At 43.0% G+C, this 18,073-nt stretch overlaps 1 protein-coding gene across 1 annotated transcript in view; it reads left to right on the top strand.

The window, feature by feature from the left end:
- The first annotated feature begins 7,796 nt into the window (after positions 1 to 7,796).
- Positions 7,797 to 18,073, top strand: part of LOC128659212 (gastrula zinc finger protein XlCGF26.1-like) — a 69,960-nt gene continuing 59,683 nt past the window's right edge. The window contains exon 1 of the mRNA XM_053712891.1: positions 7,797 to 7,816. The gene's annotated coding sequence lies outside the window, so the exon portion shown is untranslated. The remainder of the gene's footprint in view (positions 7,817 to 18,073) is intronic.

Genomic DNA, 18,073 nt, shown 5'->3' with positions numbered 1-18,073 from the left:
GTAGATCAGCGGCTGCTGAAGCAGGACTTTTAGATCTAAGACAGGGATCTACGCTATAGAATTCCGGACTTTAGCTGCTGAAACTATGTGGAATCATGGGGCCCTGCGTGCAGCGTTTTGTAAAGGTCTTTGTGATCGTTTGAAAGATGAATTGGTTTATAGGGATCTTCCTGATTCTCTAGAAGAACTTATCAACTTATGTATCAAGCTAGATGCTCGTTACTCTGAGCGTCTCCATGAACGTGACCGTAACAGAAGATCCTTTATCAGATCTTCTTTCCGTCCTATGCCTCGTTCACCAAACCTTCCTACTCCAAATACTTCTATCTCTGAGTCAAGTGAACCCATGGAGTTTGGTGCAATTAAATTATCTGAAGCTAAACGTCTCAGAAGGCGTAATCTGGGACTATGTCTTTACTGTGGTATTAAGGGGCATATGTTAAAAGATTGTCCAACTCGTCCAGTAAAAGCTTAATTCCAGAAAGAGGGACTGAGTTAAGCCAAAGATCTTTTTCTACCCTCAATCCCAAGCTGTTTGTTCCAGTCACTGTCCGTTTTGGCAACACCAAATTTCAGGCTCAAGCACTCATCGATTCCGGAGCTGCAGGAATGTTTATGGATTCGGACTTTGTCAATGCTTTTCATATTCCTTTGCTTTCCAAGAGTCAAGTAATTAAGGTCACTACTGTCAGTGGTCAACCCTTAGGTTCTGGTTTCATTCAATATTCTACGATACCACTTCTCATGTCTGTAGGAGTACTTCATTCCGAAACCATTTGTTTTGACATAATCTCTTCCCCACAGTTTCCTCTCATTTTGGGACTCCCTTGGCTTCAATTACATGATCCATTTTTTTCATGGTCTAAAGGAGAGCTTGTTGCTTGGGGATCTTCTTGTTTCAAACAGTGTCTTCAAAGTACTCCCAAAACTTCTAGTACAGTTGTGGCAGCCTTGGACATTCCTGATTCCTTGCCTGCACATTATCATTCTTTCTGTGATGTCTTTTCTAAAAAGGATGCTGAAGTATTACCTCCACATCGGACCTTTGATTGTCCCATTGACCTATTACCAGGAGCTCCTCTACCTAAGGGTAAAACATACCCACTTTCTCATCAAGAAAATGTTTCACTTGAGGAATATATCAAGGATAATTTGGCCCAAGGTTTTATCCGCCCTTCTTCTTCTCCAGTAGGAGCAGGTTTTTTCTTTGTGGAAAAAAAAGATGGAGGCCTTCGTCCTTGCATTGACTATCGAGCTCTTAATCAAATTACAATCAAGAATTGTTATCCACTTCCTCTCATTCCCGAATTATTTAACCGTCTCCAGGGTGCTTCCATCTTTACCAAATTGGATCTTCGTGGGGCATATAATTTGGTCAGGATTCGTAAAGGGGACGAGTGGAAAACTGCCTTCAACACTAGGTTTGGGCATTATGAATATTTAGTTATGCCTTTTGGGTTATGCAACGCCCCTGCAGTTTTTCAACATTTTGTTAATGAAATATTCAGAGACTATCTTAATCAATTCGTTATTATCTATCTTGATGATATTTTGATTTACTCCCGGACTTTACAGGATCACGTTCATCATGTTACACTTGTACTCCAGAGATTACGTGAAAATTCTCTCTTTGCCAAGCTTGAAAAGTGCTCTTTTCATCAAGAATCTATTCATTTCCTGGGTTACATTATTTCCCCGTCTGGATTCAAGATGGATTCTGACAAACTGTCAGCAATTATAGATTGGCCTAGACCTACTTCCTTAAAATCTCTTCAAAGGTTCCTGGGGTTTGCCAATTACTATCGTAAGTTCATAAAAGACTTTGCTAACATCTCGGCACCCCTTACTGCTCTTACTAAGAAGGGTCAGGTTTGCAAGCATTGGTCTGATAAAGCCTTACAGGCATTTGAATCTCTGAAGTCTGTATTTACTTCTGCTCCCATTCTTTGCCATCCTGTTCCGAGTCTCCAATTCATAATTGAAGTGGATGCTTCTCTGATCGCTGCTGGGGCAGTACTATCTCAGCGAAATCCTGTTTCTAGCAAGATCCTTCCTGTGGGATTTTTCTCCAAATAGTTCAATACTTCTGAACTGAATTATGACGTCGGTAACAAGGAACTGTTAGCTATTAAAATGGCTTTGGAAGAATGGAGACATCTGCTTGAAGGCACGGTTCAACCATTTCTTATTCTCACTGATCATAAAAATCTTCTGTATCTTCATACTGCCAAACGCCTCAACTCAAGTCAAGCCCGATGGGCTCTGTTCTTCTCCAGATTTAATTTTGTCCTCTCTTATATTCCTGGTTCTAAGAATACGAAAGCAGACGCTTTATCTAGACAGTTTCTTGCCTCTGATCCTACATTTTTGGATTCTGAACCCATTCTCTGCCCTGCTAAAGTTCTAGCTCAGTTGTCAACTTTTCCTTTCCAAGCTTTACAGTCTGTTCAAGCTTCTGTTCCTTCATCCTTTAACATACCTCCTGGGATCTTATTTGTACCTACTGAATTCCGCCTAAAACTTCTTCGTTGGGCTCATGATAATGTTCTATCTGGACATCCAGGAGTGCTTAATACTTTGTGGAGACTCAAACAACACGTCTGGTGGCCTTCCATGGGCAAAGATGTCAAGGATTATGTTGCAGCTTGTCATTTCTGTACCTCTAATAAACAATCTTCATCTTTACCTCTTGGACTCTTACAACCTCTGCCTGTTCCGTATTATCCCTGGTCTCATGTTTCCATGGACTTTATTACAGATCTTCCTAATTCTGCCGGAAACAAGACCATATGGGTTGTGGTAGACAGGTTTTCCAAAGCAGCTCATTTTGTTCCATTACCTGGATTACCATTGGCCCAGAAACTTGCTGAATTGTTTATTCTCCATATCACCAGATTACATGGTTTTCCTTTGGACATTGTTTCTGATCGAGGAGTTCAATTTGTCTCAAGATTTTGGAAATCTCTGTGCAAACAGTTTGGAGTTACCATATCTCTTTCTACTGCTCATCATCCTCAGTCCAACGGTCAAACTGAGCGGGTAAATCAATCTCTTGAATCCTATCTCAGGCACTAGGTCAATCATCAGCACTCCAATTGGTCTCAACTTCTTCCCTTAGCTGAACTTGCTTACAATTCCCGTTTCAATTCTTCTTTACAGACTTCTCCTTTTAAGGCAGCCTATGGATTTGTGCCTAGAACTTTTCCTATGTCTTCGGGAGGTTCTGGAGTCCCTGGAGCAGATCGTACAGTGAGAAATCTTTGTAAACACTGGAAGAAGGTTCGGGAAATTCTTCTTCTCTCTTCTCAAAAGTATAAACGATTTGCTGATCGCAGACGCCGGAAGGCACCCTCTTTTCGGACTGGAGACAAGGTTTGGATTTCCACCAGATTAATTCGACTCAAACAACCTTGTGCTAAATTGGGTCCCAAATACATTGGACCATTCAGGATTGTTTCCAAGGTATGTTCTACTGCCTACAGGGTGGCTTTACCAGACAACTTGAAGATTCACCCTGTCTTTCACGTATCTCTTCTTAAACCGGCAGTCTCTAACCGGTTTTCCACCAAATGTCCGTTCCTTGTGGATGGTACTTCAGAATTTGAGATCAGTCACATTCTTGATTCCAGATTACGGGGTAACCGTCTATATTATTTGGTCCACTGGAAGGGATATCCAATCACTGAACGTTCTTGGGAACCTGCTTCGATCAAACAGTTCCATGCTCAGAATCCCTCTAAGCCTGTTAATGTTCCCCGGAGGGGTCCTTGAGGAGGGGGCACTGTCGCGATAGCTCAGCTGCTGATCGCTTCCTTCTTTCTGTGACAGCGCGGTAGCGCTTTCTTGGTTGCTTAGCAACCCTGTTCTCCTCGGCCCCTTCTGCTGACGTCAGAGGTCCTTCTTATTTCGGCGTCTCCTTACCTCGGGGCCTGTTTGTTCTATTCCTGGCTTGTAAGTAACTTTTGGATTACTTGTTTGAATAAGAATTGCTGGCTTGTTTGACTCCTAAACCGCTTAACCCTTCCTGCCTGATTCCTGTTATCTGGACTATTGCTTGTTTGAGCATTTCATTGTTTAACCCCAAACTGCCTGATTACACGCTGCTGGAACTTTGCTTGCTAGACCATTCTACTGTTTAACCCCAAACTGCCTGATTACACGTTGCTGGACTTTGCTTGTTTGACCATTCTACTGTTTAATCCCAAACTGCCTGATTACACGCTGCTGAAAGTTTGCTTACTAGACCATTCTACTGTTTAACCCCAAACTGCCTGATTACACGTTGCTGGACTTTGCTTGTTTGACCATTCTACTGTTTAACCCCAAAATGCCTGATTACTCGCTGCTGGAACTTTGCTTGTTTGACCATTCTACTGTTTAACCCCAAACTGCCTGATTACACGCTGCTGGAACTTTGCTTGTTTGACCATTCTACTGTTTATCCCCAAACTGCCTGATTACTCGTTGCTGGACTTTGCTTGTTTGACAAATCCTTCTGGTTAACTCCTGCCTGCCTGATTCCATGTTGCCGGTTATTGCTTGATGGATTACTCTTTTGGTTAACCCTTAAGTACCCGAAGTCTTCTCCTGACCGTGCTGTACCATCTTCCAGTTTATTTCTGTGAGTATTCTATTGCAGCTGTCGTAGGGTCAGGTCCTGGAATATACTCACAGTGCTAGAGTGTTATTCTAACTTCATTTTAGCATTTGGGTCTAACTCTGGACTTAACCTATCCTGACATTAACTGTTCAAATTTTTATTTATTGTTTTAATTTTTTAATGTAATTTACATGGATCCATGGTATATTTGTATTAAATTGATTTTTTAATATAATTTGTATTAAAATTGACCTTTTAATGTACTAAGAATTGCACATGTAATTATCTAATTCTATTTAATTAGATATATCTTATATCTTAACCCCAATTTCTTTGGTCCTTCTCGGTTTTTGTGCTATCCATCCATATTAGCAACACAATATATCTGTTAACCGACGGACTTCTGTGGCATTTGTATTTTAATAACACTTAGACCTAGCCTTCACTTAGGCGCTCCTTCCTTTAACCATTTGACAAATCTTCCTGGTTAGCTCGTCGTTCTTTTTTTCCCAGCTGCTGGATCAGATCAGAGATTGTGAGTAAAACCTGCTCCTGCTCCCGGGTGATCTTACTCATGACTCGCTTCTCTAGGTCTTCCAGCTGTTTCCTGATGTCCCTAATCAGGGCAGTGAGTCTCTCTGTTACACCAGCTGCTTTCTCTTGCACCCCTCTCCTGTGCTTCTGCAGACTCTGGACTCTTTTCTCAGTCTCCTCTCTCTTTGTGATCAGTTTCTGCAGAACATTTCTCAGTTTCTTTTTCTTCTTCTCAGAAGCCTCATTCAGCAGCTCCACCTGGTGTCCCCTGTGCTCTCCGGCCAGGGAGCAGGACACACAGATACAGGCAGCATCCTCAGTGCAGTAATATAATAGGAGCATCTTGTGGGTGGAGCATTTTCTGTTACCCCAGGAAGTGATTGCACGCGCAGTGACATCAGTGAGGACAAGGAACGAGACATGGCTAGCTTGGTATCCAACCTTGCGCAAATGGGGAGTTTGCGGTTGTGCAAATGGACTGTTTGCGGTTGTTTGCGGTGCGTTAAACGGGGAGTTTGGTCTGTCACTGTGAAGCTGGCGTAACCCTTACACTACCTGAACGATACAACATCATACCTGATGTTTTAAAGCACGTTATTCCAAACAATTTAGGAATTTTAGGTGATTTATGCCCTTTATGGATTAAAAACAGACTCTGCATCAACTATGTAATTTTCCATGGGAGTTTTGCCATGGATCCCCCTCCGGCATGCCACAGTCCAGGTGTTAGTCCCCTTGAAACAACTTTTCCATCACTTTTGTGGCCAGAAAGAGTCCCTGTGGGTTTTAAAATTCGCCTGCCTATTGAAGTCTGTGGCGGTTCTGTTCGGGAATGGAAAAATTTAGGTTTGCGACATCACTAGTGAAGGGTTAATACACTGTACAGATCTGGGTGACAATGATCTTTTGCAAAAGAATAAATCAGGTGTAAAGATAATGTTCAAAATCTAAACTACTTTCTGTTAATAGAGAAATTAATCTTTTGATCAGCAACAACTATAATAGTGATCTACTAAGTAGCACTAAAATATGGCTATAGTGCAAACTCCCTCATTTGTTCTATACCTTTTAGTTTCATATTTTTATATATCCTATACTATAAAAGGCCAAGTGTGTTTGTCGAAAGCTGTCATGCGCAGTAGAGACAGCACAAGGACAAACACACCTAGCCTTAGAGTCCCTACCTGATCTGCGAGCAGAAGTGGGCGTGACCGAGTGTGCGCGGGGGGCGTGACCGAATGTGAAGGGGGCGTTGCCTAGCGTGAAGGTCTGTGAAGGGGCGGAGCCTAGCATGAAGGTGCGTGAAGGGGGCGGGGCCATGAAAGGCCGTGGAGAGAGCTCAAACAGCTCAAAAGAGGGGAGAGAGAGATCAAGAGAGAAGAGAGAGATCAAGATGGGAGAAAGAGACAGGGGGAGAGAGAGGGGGGAGAGAGAGATCAAGAGGGGAGAAAGAGACGGGGAGAGAGAGAGAGGGGGGAGAGAGAGAGAGAGAGAGGGGAGAGAGAAAGAGGGGAGATGTGGAGAGAGAGAGGGGAGAGAAAGAGGGGAGAGAGAGAGGGGAGAGAGAAAGAGAGAGGGGAGGAGATAGAGAGGGGAGAGAGAGAGAAGAGAGAGAGGAGAGAGGGGAGAGAGAGAGGGGGGAGAGAGAGAGAGTGGAGAGGAGATGTGGAGAGAGAGGGGAGAGAAAGAGGGGAGAGAGAAAGAGAGAGGGGGGAGATAGGAGAGAGAGGGGAGAGAGAGGGGAGAGAGAGGGGAGAGAGAGAGAGAGAGAGAGAGAGGGGGGGAGAGAGAGAGAGGGGGGAGATAGAGAGAGGGGAGGGAGATAGAGAGAGGGGAGAGAGAGAGAGAGGAGGGGGAGAGAGAGGGGGGAGAGAGAGAGAGAGAGAGGGAGGGAGAGAGAGAAAGGGGGGAGATAGAGAGAGGGGGAGAGAGAGAGGGGAGATGGAGAGAGAGAGGGGAGAGAGAGAAAGTGAGAGGGGAGATAGAGAGAGAGGGGAGATAGAGAGGGAGAGAGAGAGCGCAAAAGAGGGGGGAGAGAGAGAGTGCAAAAGAGAGGGGGGAAAGAGATATCGCAAAAGAGAGGGGGGAGAGAGCTCAAAAGAGAGGGGGAGCGAGAGCGCAAAAGAGAGGGGGGAGAGAGAGAAAGCAAAAGAGAGTGGGAGGGAGAGAACGCAAGGGGTGGGACCACTGTACGGCAAATAATGGCCCGTATGAACGGGCTTTAGGACTAGTATATATATTATCTGCACTATATTAAATGGGGGGCTAAACTATGCTAATTATGTGGGTTTGGCAAAGTGGGAAGAACTTTAGGGCAGGGGGTGTGGTAAAAAATGTCATACAGGTAATTGATAGCTGGAAAGTGTCCCTGAATTTGTTTTTCAAATGTTGGCAACTATTAAAGTGCTAATATATATTGTGTAGCTTTATGTATATAGTGTAGCTGTATTGTACCAGTAGAGGATATGACAGTGACAATGGGCTCAGTTACTAATTTTATGAATTTGCAGCATGTAAACCTGTTAAAAAGCATCCAATTTGTCTTTGAAATGTTTACATTTTTTATTTTATCTGATTAGCTGCTGCTTAACATGTGACTTCTCGGTGTATTCTGGGAGATGTAGTCTGACTTTTGTTCTCCTCCCATTTACAATTATTTCCTTCCTGTGCAGCTGTTGCTGGGTGAGTGAGTCAGGCTGTGTGTATTGTGTGATAAAACGTTTTAGTGACTTTCTGGTCTTCTTAAAAAGTTTATATATGTTCTAAATGTTGTTCTTTTAGTGCATGTTATTCATCTGCTTGTGCCAGGCAATGGGATAGTAAGTGCTGTTCAACTCTTTGTGCCAGTGAAGGGTTAATACACACTGTGCTGCTCTCTGTGCTAGTGAAGGGTTAATACACACTGTGCTGCTCTCTGTGCTAGTAAAGGGTTAATACAGACTGTGCTGCTCTCTGTGCTAGTGAAGGGTTAATACACACTGTGCTGCTCTCTGTGCTAGTGAAGGGTTAATACACACTGTGCTGCTCTCTGTGCTAGTGAAGGGTTAATACAGACTGTGCTGCTCTCTGTGCTAGTGAAGGGTTAATACACACTGTGCTGCTCTCTGTGCTAGTGAAGGGTTAATACACACTGTGCAGCTCTCTGTGCTAGTGAAGGGTTAATACACACTGTGCAGCTCTCTGTGCTAGTGAAGGGTTAATACACACTGTGCAGCTCTCTGTGCTAGTGAAGGGTTAATACACACTGTGCTGCTCTCTGTGCTAGTGAAGGGTTAATACTAGGCTTACCATAATTTTTAGAGGTGAAACTGGGACCACCTGGTGCGGTGCCAGTGGGGGTGTGGCCAAGGGTGTGGTCAAGGGGACGTGGCGATTACCGGTCCTTTCCAAGTAGTAGCTTTTATGTGCGTAATGTTTTGTGGATACTCTACCCTTCCTCAGTCAAACAGCAAGTGAATCACACAGTTAACATGACCATAACACCACCCCTTAGTGAAAAAGGCACCATTACGTTGTCATGGCAACCCATACATAACATGAGCAAATAAATCATTCATCTAAATCTCAGATTCTAAATAATGCCCAAAATCAAGCATAATTAACAATTTCATAAAATAGTGAAAAGCGTATACATCACACAATTTAATATCTGCAGTGTAGTATGTGTCTAATAAAGGAACAGAGCAAAATACTTATAAGGCATAAATGCCACATTGAATAAAATAAGTTAAAAAAAGAAACACGTACCTGCTAAACCTGTTTAAGAGGCTACTCTATACCATAATGCAGGAAGAATACATCCAAAATGCTATCCTGCAAGAAGTAAAGCAAGATCAACACCAAAAAAATCCTGCCTTTATGCACTTCCTGATCATACATATGATTCCCCGAAAGGTGTATCACTGGTGATGTCACCAGGGGTTGAGGGTGTTAAATTCTTAGAAAAATAAACCAAGTAGTACTACAAATTTTTTAAAAAACCCCTATGCTGCTCACTCAGCCTGTATTACTAAATGTAAACTTTGAAGGACACGGATGTTAAGCTAAGCAGAGCTGTATGTAACAAAGTATCAGCATCGAACTATGCTGGAAAGTCACAGTCAAGTCATTCTGAATAATGTGTCCAGGTTTCAGGCGGTCTGAAATCCGGATACATGATTTGAAACCCGGAGGTGGCGACCCTACTGGGACATAATGAACAACCGGGTGGGGCACTGGGACAGCGCCTCCAAACAGGGACAATCCCAGTAAAAGTGGGACTTCTGGTAAGCCTAGTTAATACACACTGTGCTGCTCTCTGTGCTAGTGAAGGGTCAATGCACACTGTGCTGCTCTCTGTGCTAGTGAAGGGTTAATGCACACTGTGCTGCTCTCTGTGCTAGTGAAGGGTTAATGCACACTGTGCTGCTCTCTGTGATAGTGAAGGGTTAATACACACTGTGCTGTTCTCTGTACTAGTGAATTGGTTAATACACACTGTGCTGCTCTCTGAACTAGTGAAGGGTTAATACACACTGTGCTGCTCTCTGTGCTAGTGAAGGTTTAATACAGACTGTGTTGCTCTCTGTGCTAGTGAAGGGTTAATACACACTGTGCTGCTCTCTGTGCTAGTGAAGGGTTAATACAGACTGTGTTGCTCTCTGTGCTAGTGAAGGGTTAATGCACACTGTGCTGCTCTCTGTGCTAGTGAAGGGTTAATGCACACTGTGCTGCTCTCTGTGCTAGTGAAGGGTTAATGCACACAGTGCAGCTCTCTGTGCTAGTGAAGGGTTAATACACACTGTGCTGCTCTCTGTGCTAGTGAAGGGTTAATACACACTGTGCTGCTCTCTGTGCTAGTGAAGGGTTAATACACACTGTGATGCTCTCTGTGCTAGTGAAGGGTTAATACACTGTGCAGCTCTCTGTGTTAGTGAAGGGTTAATACACACTGTGCTGCTCTCTGTGCTAGTGAAGGGTTAATGCACACTGTGCTGCTCTCTGTGCTAGTGAAGGGTTAATGCACACAGTGCAGCTCTCTGTGCTAGTGAAGGGTTATTACAAAGTGCAGCTCTTCTCAGTGCTAGTGAAAGTGCTAATATATATTGTTGTGTAGCTTTATGTATATAGTGTAGCTTTATGTATATAGTGTAGCTGTAATGTATATAGTGTAGCTGTAATGTATATAGTGTAGCTTTATGTATATAGTGTAGCTTTATGTATATTGTGTAGCTTTATGTATATAGTGTAGCTTTATGTATATTGTGTAGCTTTATGTATATAGTGTAGCTTTATGTATATTGTGTAGCTTTATGTATATAGTGTAGCTTTATGTATATAGTGTAGCTTTATGTATATAGTGTAGCTTTATGTATATAGTGTAGCTGTAATGCACCAGTAGAGGATATGACAGTGACAATGTGCTCAGTCACTAATTCTATTAATTTGAAGCATTTAAACATATTAAAAAGCATCCAATTTGTCTTTGAAATGGTTGCATTTTTTATTTTATCTGATTAGCTGCTGCTTAACATGTGACTTCTCGGTGTATTGTGTGAGATGTAGTCTGACTTTTGTTCTCCTCCCATTTACATTTACTTCCTGTGCAGCTGCTGCTGGGTGAGTGAGTCAGGCTGTGTGTATTGTGTGATAAAAAGTTTTATTGATTTTCTGGTCTGCTTAAAAAGTTTATAATTGTTATAAATGTTGTTCTTTTAATGCTTGTTACTCCATACCTCCCAACATTTCAAAATTCAAAAGAGGGACACCCCCCCCCCCGGCAAAAAAATTGATGTGGTGGGCGGAGCTTAAAAATCATAAGACCAAAGTAATAAATAAAATTCTAAATAAAGTCATATATTTTAATACAATTAGGCAGCAAATCAAACACAAGCTCAAACCACTGGTATGGCTATGTGAGCTATGTATTTAATTAGCCTTTGCAAAGGCATTGCTAAATATTTTTATCTTAATTGGACATTTATTAATAAATTCTTTAAAACTGCTCTCTGCATTCCCCATTAACCCCTTAATGACACGAGTCGTACAGGGTACGTCGCACACAACCTGGTCTTTAAAGACCAGCGACGTACCCTGTACGACCTAAGTGTTTAAAGCGGCTGGAAGCGATCCTGATCGCTTCCAGCCGCTTTCAAGGTATTGCCGTGATGCCTCGATATTGAGGCATCATGGCAATACCTTTTCTGGCACACCGATGCAGAGAGGGCCACTCTGTGACCCTCTCTGCATCGGCCAGCGATGGTGCCGATCGTTGGTGGGTGGGAGCAGTTACAGGGAGGAGGTGGCCCATCGCTGGGAATCTTGGTCCCGGAATTAGTACCGGTGCGTGCGGGCACGTGCACGGGGGCGGGGGTGCGTGCGCGCGCATGTGCGCGCGCCCGCGCCCCCCCGATCTTAACAAAGCATGCCACATAAACGGTCCGGTTGTGGTGGGAGCGGGAGGTGATCTGTGGTGGGAGCGGGTGATGAGGGCTAAATTTCTATTTATAAAAAGGATCTGGGAGAGGGGGGTGGGGGGTATTGAGGGGGGCCCAGCTACACTACAGAAAAAAAAAATATTAAAAAAAAGTGCACTAAAGTTTGAAAAGTGGGTACTGGCAGACAGCTGCCAGTACCCAAAATGGCACCAAATAGTGAGAGGGGGGAGATTAGAGAGCTGTGTGGAGGGGCTCAGGGAGGTTGGGTGCTATGGGGGGCTCCTACACAGCAGCATATGTAAATATGCTGGGAAAATTTTTAAAAAAATTAAAAGAGAGCTTTTATTTTAGTACTGGCAGACTTTCTGCCAGTACTTAAGATGGCGGGGACAATTTTGGGGTGAGGGAGGGAAGAGAACTGTTTGGGAGGGATCAGGGGTGGGATGTGTCAGGTGGGAGGCTGATCTCTACACTAAAGCTAAAATTAACCCTGCAAGCTCCCTACAAGCTACCTAATTAACCCCTTCACTGCTAGACATAATACACGTGTGATGCGCAGCGGCATTTTGCCGCCTTGTAATTACCAAAAAGAAACTCCAAAGCCATATATGTCTGCTATTTCTGAACATATGGGATCCCAGAGAAGCATTTACAACCATGTGTGCCATAATTGCACAAGCTGTTAGTAAATAATTTCAGTGAGAAACCTAAAATTGTGAAAAATGTTACGATTTTTTTAATTTGATGGCATTTGGCGGTGAAATGGTGGCATGAAATATACCAAGATGGGCCTTGATCAATACTTGAGGTTGTCTACTACACTACACTAAAGCTAAAATTAACCCTAGAAGTTCCCTACATGCTCCCTAATTAACCCCTTCACTGCTGGGCATAATACACGTGTAATGCGCAGTGGTATTTAGCGGCCTTCTAATTACCAAAAAGCAACGCCAAAGCCATATATGTCTGTTATTTCTGAACAAAGAGGATCCCAGAGAAGCATTTACAACCATATATGCCATAATTGCACAAGTTGTTTGTAAATAATTTCAGTGACAAACCTAAAGTTTGTGAAAAAATTTGTGAAAAAGTGAACAATTTTTTTTATTTGATCGCATTTGGCAGTGAAATGGTGGCTTGAAATATACCAAAATGGGCCTAGATCAATACTTTGGGATGTCTTCTAAAAAAAAATATATACACGTCAAGGGATATTCAAGAATTCCTGAAAGATATCAGTGTTCCAATATAACTAGCGCTAATTTTGAAAAAAATTGGTTTGGAAATAGCCAAGTGCTACTTGTACTTATTGCCCTATAACTTGCAAAAAAAGCAAAGATCATGTAAACATTGGGTATTTCTAAACTCAGGACAAAATTTAGAAACTATTTACCATGGGTGTTTTTTGGTGGTTGTAGATGTGTAACAGATTTTGGGGGCCAAAGTTAGAAAAAGTGTGTTTTTTTCCATTTTTTCCTCATATTTTATAAAAAAATTTATAGTAAATTATAAGATATGATGAAAATAATGGTATCTTTAGAAAGTCCATTTAATGGCGAGAAAAACGGTATATAATATGTGTGGGTACAATAAATGAGTAAGAAGAAAATTACAGCTAAACACAAACACCACAGAAATGTAAAAATAGCCCTGGTCCTTAAGGGAAAGAAATTGAAAAATGGCCTTGGTCCTTAAGGGGTTAATATTCTAGATTCTGGCCTTTAAAGTCAGCAAAAATGCACAGTAGCACACTACCTAGCATACACTTACACATGCAGATACACACACTACATAGCATACACTTATACATGCAGATACACACACACACTACATAGCATACACTTACACATGCAGATACACACACTACATAGCATACACTTACACATGCAGATACACACACTACATAGCATACACTTACACATGCAGATACACACACACACACACACACACACTACATAGCATACACTTACACATGCAGATACACACACACACACACACACACACACTACATAGCATACACTTATACATGCAGATACACACACACTACATAGTATACACTTATACATGCAGATACATACACACACTACATAGCATACACTTATACATGCAGATACATACACACTACATAGCATACACTTATACATGCAGATACACACACACTACATAGTATACACTTATACATGCAGATACATACACACTACATAGTATACACTTATACATGCAGATACATACACACACTACATAGCTTACACTTATACATGCAGATACATACACACTACATAGCATACACTTATACATGCAGATACACACACACTACATAGCATACACTTATTCATGCAGATACACACACACACTACATAGCATACACTTATACATACAGATACACACACACTACATAGCATACACTTACACATACAGATACACACACACTACATAGCATACACTTATACATGCAGATACAGATACACACACTACATAGCATACACTTATACATGCAGATACACATACACAGTTATGGATACAGATAGACACACACACTACATATCATAAACTTATACATACAGATACACACACACAGTTATGGATACAGATAGACACACACACTACATCATATATGGGTATCTGTAATTCATTGTATGGGGTCCTGGGGTTGGCAAGCACATTAGCTGGCAGTCTGGGGCTGCCACTGTTCGTTACCCTGGTATTAGCACTGCTCATTGTATAAAACTGAAGGCATGCTAGTATTATCCCCAGGGGTTAGACATCATCATTACCAGAGGTAGGTTAGAGAGGTCACCATTACCCGTGGTCAGAGTGTATACAGCCTTCTTACTCCTGTTTAACCCACACACCATTCCTTTTCCACAGGGAATATAACAGGTATCTAACCCTGTGAAAGCAAAGCCAGCTGATTCTGAGTATGGGCCCAAAAGAATTAAAAAAAAATAAATTTTTTTTTAAATGCCTGGGGCAAATCGGGACAGATGGCTAGCAACCCGGGACAAGGGGGGCAGACCCCTAAAATCGGGACTGTCCCACGAAAATCGGGACAGTTGGGGGGTATGTAAACTCATCTACTTGTGCCTGGCAATGGGATACTAAATGCTGTTCAACTCTTGTGCTAGTAAAGGGTTAATACCCACTGTGCAGCTCTCTGTGCTAGTGAAGGGTGAATACGCAATGTGCTGCTCTCTGTGGTAGTGAAGCGGTTAATACACACTGTGCAGCTCTCTGTGCTAGTGAAGGGTTAATACACACTGTGTAGCTCTCTGTGCTAGTGAAGCAGTTAATACACACTGTGTAGCTCTCTGTGCTAGTGAAGCATTTAATACACACTGTGTTGCTCTCTGTACTAGTGAAGGGTTAATACACACTGTGTAGCTCTCTGTGCTAGTGAAGGGTTAATTCACACTGTGTTGCTCTCTGTGCTAGTGAAGCGATTAATGCACACTGTGCAGCTCTCTGTGTTAGTGAAGGGTTAATACACACTGTGTTGCTCTCTGTGCTAGTGAAGGGTTAATACACACTGTGCAGCTCTCTGTGCTAGTGAAGGGTTAATACACACTGTGTAGCTCTCTGTGCTAGTGAAGCGGTTAATACACACTGTGTAGCTCTCTGTGCTAGTGAAGCGGTTAATACACACTGTGCTGCTCTCTGTGCTAGTGAAGGGTTAATACACACTGTGTAGCTCTCTGTGCTAGTGAAGCAGTTAATACACACTGTGTTGCTCTCTGTGCTAGTGAAGGGTTAATACACACTGTGTAGCTCTCTGTGCTAGTGAAGGGTTAATTCACACTGTGCAGCTCTCTGTGCTAGTGAAGGGTTAATACACACTGTGTAGCTCTCTGTGCTAGTGAAGGGTTAAAACAAACTGCGCTGCTCTCTGTGCTAGTGAAGGGTTAATACACACTGTGCAGCTCTCTGTGCTAGTGAAGGGTTAATTCACACTGTGCTGCTCTCTGTGCTAGTAAAGGGTTAATACACACTGTGCAGCTCTCTTTGCTAGTGTAGGGTTAATACACACTGTGTTGCTCTCTGTGCTAGTGAAGCGGTTAATGCACACTGTGCAGCTCTCTGTGTTAGTGAAGGGTTAATACACACTGTGCTGCTCTCTGTACTAGTGAAGGGTTAATACACACTGTGTTGCTCTCTGTGCTAGTGAAGGGTTCATTTCCACTGCACTGCTCTCTGTGCTAGTGAAGGGTTCATTTCCACTGTGCTGCTCTCTGTGCTTGTGAAGGGTTAATACACACTGTAACTCTCTGTGCTAGTGAAGGGTTAATATACACTGTGTTGCTCTCTGTGCTAGTGAAGGGCTCATTTCCACTGCGCTGCTCTCTGTGCTAGTGAAGGGTTCATTTCCACTGTGCTGCTCTCTGTGCTAGTGAAGGGTTAATACACACTGTAACTCTCTGTGCTAGTGAAGGGTTAATACACACTGTGCAGCTCTCTGTGCTAGTGAAGGGTTAATACACACTGTGCTGCTCTCTGTGCTAGTGAAGGGTTAATACACACTGTGTAACTATCTGTGCTAGTGAAGGGTTAATACACACTGTGTAACTATCTGTGCTAGTGAAGGGTTAATACACACTGTGCTGCTCTCTGTGCTAGTGAAGGGTTAATACACACTGTGCAGCTCTCTGTTCTAGTGAAGGGTTAATACACATTGTGCTGCTCTCTCTGCTAGTGAAGGGTTAATACACACTGTGCTACTCTCTGTGCTAGTGAAGGGTTAATACACACTGTGCTACTCTCTGTGCTAGTGAAGGGTTAATACACACTATGCTGCTCTCTGTGGGGATGTACTAAAATGAATGACAAGGGTGAATGACAAAATGGAATGCCCATAGACTTTAATGGGATTACATTTAAAAGTGCTATGGGGGGGCGGAGCCAGCAGCCGGGTTGATAGGATGTGTTTTCACAGAGCTCCGATGCTAATTTCTATATTCGGCTGTTTAAAACTGTTTTTTTTTAGCCCAATCTACCCTAATTACAGAGTATACATCATCCACCCACAACCTGTTGTTCCGGTAAGGAGATATGCCAAATCTACTCAACGGGCTCATAACATCCAGCGGGGGGAGGCGTTGCGGCCTACACAGACATCAACCTAGCCCACATTTATTAGAGGACGAATACAAAAGCAAGACTACACTGGTGACACCAGACGAGACATCAGCCACCAAATCATCTATCTGATTCCCGGATTCCGGCACTGACGCCTAAGAGCTTACGAAGGTTTGAGGCCTTCATCACCTACTGCGTAGTAGCCTCCTCAGCATATACCCAGAGGCAGTGATGGATTCAGCAGATCCCGGTCTAAACAGGCTTGTCGGCTAGCAGGTTATACAGACTAAGTTTATGAATCAGCAAAGAGGGTACATCAGTATTGCTGCATAGGCCTTAACCAGCCTCACCTGGAGGGAAAAATACCTTTTGCAAGAACCAAGAGACTACAGCTTCTGGATACTAATCTGGGCCTTATTATGGAGAAGCAGGCATTTGATCTAGCTATTAAAGCTCTATTGATAGACCTCGAACGGAAAATGCGAGTATACTTTGAAGACCTCCACCTACAGCTTCCAGCAACAGATGAAACAAGTCTGCGGGAGAGTAGACATCTACTAGCTGAAGCCCCTGTTACTGCACCTCAGGCTCCAGATCTTATATCAGGATCCTCAGCTCCTTGGAGTGAGGTACTGGGATCTTACTAAGTGACAACCGGTGTCATAATCCAGTCTTAGAATCAACGGAGGAGTGCCGATCAGTTTTTCAGAAACCTTCACAACCGACTAATAAGTCATCACTTACCAACGGGCCGCAGCAAATCGGAGGTATAATTAACTTGTGTGAAGTGCCTACACAGAGCGATGCAGCCACTGTTAATAGCTAGTGATGTCCCGAACTGTTCGCCGGAGAACAGTTCCCGGCGAACATAGCTTGTTCGCGTTCGCAGCGGCGGGCAAACATATGCGATGTTCGATCCGCCCCTATTCGTCATCATTGAGTAAACTTTGACCCTGTATCTCACAGTCTGCAGACACATTACAGCCAATCAGCAGCAGACACTCCCTCCCAGCTCCTGGGCAGCAGCCATTTTAGAATCATTGTGATCCTGCATTCTTAGTGAGAGGAGGGATAGTGCTGCTTATTGTATAGGGAAATTGATAGCTAGGCTAGTGTATTCAGTGTCCACTACAGTCCTGAAGGACTCATCTGATCTCTGCTGTAAGGACAGCACCCCAAAAAGCCCTTTTTAGGGCTAGAACTTCAGCCCAAAAAGCCCTTTTTAGAGCTAGAACTTCAGTCGTTTTTTGTTGTTGTTTTTTTTGTTATCTAATTGCATTTGCCTGCCTGTCAGCCTGTGTGTGAGGCTCACAGCATATACTGTGCCTACTTGCTCACTGCCACCACTCATATCTGGTGTAACATTAGTGTAAATTAAAAAAAAAAAAACTTTTACATTAGTTTGCTAGTGTAATCTAATTTCATTTTCCATCAGGCCTGTGTGTCAGGCCCA

Source organism: Bombina bombina, chromosome 5, assembly GCF_027579735.1.
Source record: "Bombina bombina isolate aBomBom1 chromosome 5, aBomBom1.pri, whole genome shotgun sequence".
NCBI classification, from domain to species: Eukaryota; Metazoa; Chordata; class Amphibia; order Anura; family Bombinatoridae; genus Bombina; species Bombina bombina.
The sequence above is the reverse complement of the archived record's forward strand: the minus strand, read 5'-3'. Positions and strand labels throughout refer to the sequence as shown.